The sequence below is a fragment of the Symphalangus syndactylus genome, chromosome 17 (genome assembly GCF_028878055.3).
Source record: "Symphalangus syndactylus isolate Jambi chromosome 17, NHGRI_mSymSyn1-v2.1_pri, whole genome shotgun sequence".
NCBI lineage: Eukaryota > Metazoa > Chordata > Mammalia > Primates > Hylobatidae > Symphalangus > Symphalangus syndactylus.
In genome coordinates, this window is record NC_072439.2 from 33,043,866 (window position 1) to 33,047,033 (window position 3,168).

The following is a 3,168-nucleotide window of genomic DNA, read 5'->3' on the forward strand; positions in this document are numbered from 1 at the left end:
TCGGAGTACAGGCAGGAAGATCCTTTGAGCCCACGAGTTCAAAACCAGCTTGGGCAACATACAGAGACCTTGCCTCTACAAAAACTAAAAATACTAGCTAGGTGTGATGGTCCCAGCTACTAAGGAGGCTGAGGTAGGAGGATCACTTGAGCCTGCTCCCTTGACCCTGGGTGGTCAAGGCTACAGTGAGCCATGATCGAGCCACTACATTCCAACCTGGGCCACAAGATGCCATCCCAAAAAAAAAAAAAAAAAAAAAAAAAAGGCATTATTTTAGTAGATGTGAATGAAAGCTGAGGACTAAGGAGTTTATGACTTTCTCAAAGCCACTAAAAACAGCAGGGCCTTTTGTTTCCCCCAGCTAGGAAGTAGTAGGCTGTATTGTGGGAGCGCAAATAGAAATCTGAAGATTGGCTCAGAATGAAGACCTTTCATCTCATTTCAAAACAGTTGATTATTTGATGAACAAAATCTCATGAGAAAAAAGATAGGTGCCCTCTCGGCTTTCGGCTCAGAGGAGGCCAAGGTGCAACTTTCTTCGGTCGTCCCGAATCCGGGTTCATCCGACACCAGCCGCCTCCATAATGCCGCCGAAGTTCGACCCCAACGAGATCAAAGTCGTATACCTGAGGCGCACCGGAGGTGAAGTCGGTGCCACTTCTGCCCTGGCCCCCAAGATCGGCCCCCTGGGTCTGTCTCCAAAAAAGGTTGGTGATGACATTGCCAAGGCAACAGGTGACTGGAAGGGCCGGAGGATTACAGTGAAACTGACCATTCAGAACAGACAGGCCCAGATTGAGGTGGTGCCTTCTGCCTCTGCCCTGATCATCAAAGCCCTCAAGGAACCACCAAGAAACAGAAAAACATTAAACACAGTGGGAATATCACTTTTGATGAGATCGTCAACATTGCTCGACAGATGCGGCACCGATCCTTAGCCAGAGAACTCTCTGGAACCATTAAAGAGATCTTGGGGATTGCCCAGTCTGTCATGCCACCCTCATGACATCATAGATGACATCAACAGTGGTGCTGTGGAATGCCCAGCCAGTTAAGCACAAAGGAAAATATTTAAATAAAGGATTGTTTGACAACTGATGGAAAAAAAAAAAAAAAAGATAGGTGCCTAACAGCCAATCTGAGTCAATCCAATAATTATTTCAGGAAGAAATTTAGATACTCATTCCCAATTTTTTTTAAAAACAACTATCTTGTTCACGACCCTTTTTGCATCACTGCAGTAGTGTTAACTACTTCCTACCTCAAGAATCTCACAACATCAGTTCCCCCTTTTCTTCTGCCATTAATTCCTACCTCTCAGTCTTTCTTATTTATTTATTTAATTTTTTGAGATGCAGACTCGCTCTGTCGCTCAGGCTGGAATGTAGTGGCACAATCTCAGCTCACTGCAACATCCACCTCCCAGGTTCAAGCAATTCTGCCTCAGCCTCCCAAGTAGCTGAGATTACAGGCCCACACCACACGCCCAGCAAATTTTTGTATTTTTAATAGAGACAAGGCTTCACCATGTTGTCCAGGCTGGTCTCAAACTCCTGACCTCAAGTGATCCTCCTGCCTTGGCCTCCCAAAGTGCTGGGATTATAGGCCTGAGCTACCCCAACGGGCCTTCCTCTCAGTCTTTTGCTTCACTACAATTGAAATGCAGATAACTTCCTCTATTACTAGAATAATTAAATTTTTGGTTCTTGGAGTCAAGCAGAGTGGCTCATGCCTGGTTCAAAACGACCCTGGCCGACATGACAAAACCCCATCTCTACCAAGGAATACAAAAATTAGCTGAACATGTTGGCGCACACCTGTAGTCCCAGCTACTTGGGAGGCTGAGGCACAAGAATTGCTTGAACCTGGGAGGCGGAGGTTACAGTGAGCCAAGATCACACCACTGCACTGCAGCCTGGGTGACAGAAAAAATAAAAATAAAAAGCTATTAGATGACACCAAAAGCAAGAAAACAGGCAACAAAAGAAAAAAAGATAAATTGGACTTCATCAAAATTAAAAACTTGCGTATGAAAGAACAAAACAGTAAGAAAGACAGCCCATGGAATTAGAGGAAATATTTGCAAATGATGTATCTGATAAGGGGATAATATCCAGAATATATAAAGAACTCCTACAACTCAACAAAAACTCTGATTCAAAATGGGAAAGGGCCATGAAGACATTTATCCAAAGAAGATAGACAAATGTCCAATAGCACATGAAAAGGTGCTAGGGCCGGGCGCAGTGGCTCACACCTGTAATTTCAGCACTTTGGGAGGCTGAGGCAGGTGGATCATCTGAGGTCAGGAGTTCGAGAACAACCTGACCAACAAGGAGAAACCCCATCTCTACTAAAAATACAAAATTAGCCAGGCATGGTTGCCTATGCCTATAATCCCAGCTACTCGGGAGGCTGAGGCAGGAGAATGGCTTGAACCTGGGAGGTAGAGGTGGTGGTGAGCCAAGATCACACTATTGTACTCCAGCCAGGGCAACAAGAGCAAAACTCCATCTCAAAAAAAGGAGAAAAGGCCAGGTGCGGTGGCTCATGCCTATAATCCCAGCACTTTGGGAGGCCGAGGTGGGCGGATCACCTGAGGTTGGGAGTTCGAGACCAGCCTGACCAACATGGAGAAACCCCATCTCTACTAAAAAAAATTAGCCGGGTGTGGTGGCGCATGTCTGTAATCCCAGCTACCAGGGAGGCTGTGGCAGAAGAATCGCTTGAACCCGGGAAGCAGAGGTTGCGATGAGTCGAGATCGTGCCATTGCACTCCAGTCTGGGCAACAAGAGCGAAACTGCGCCTAAAAAAAAAAAAAAAGAAAGAAAAAAATGTAATTTTAAAAAAAAGAGATGTCACCTCAACCCATTAAGCTACTTATCAAAAAAAAAAGTGTTAGCAAGGATGTGAAGAAATTGGAACACTTGGCCGGGCGCGGTGGCTCACGCTTGTAATCCTAGCACTTTGGGAGGCCGAGGCAGGCGGATCACGAGGTCAGGAGATCGAGACCACGGTGAAACCCTGTCTCTACTAAAAATACAAAAAATTAGCCGGGCGTGGTGGCGGGCGCCTGTAGTCCCAGCTACTTGGAGAGGCTGAGTCAGAAGAATGGCGTGAACCCAGGAGGTGGAGCTTGCAGTGAGCCGAGATCGCGCCACTGCACT

At 46.2% G+C, this 3,168-nt stretch overlaps 1 pseudogene; it reads left to right on the plus strand.

Moving 5' to 3' along the window:
- Positions 1 to 486: 486 nt before the first annotated feature.
- On the plus strand, positions 487 to 1,094 carry LOC129465180 (large ribosomal subunit protein uL11-like; annotated as a pseudogene).
- Positions 1,095 to 3,168: the final 2,074 nt, after the last annotated feature.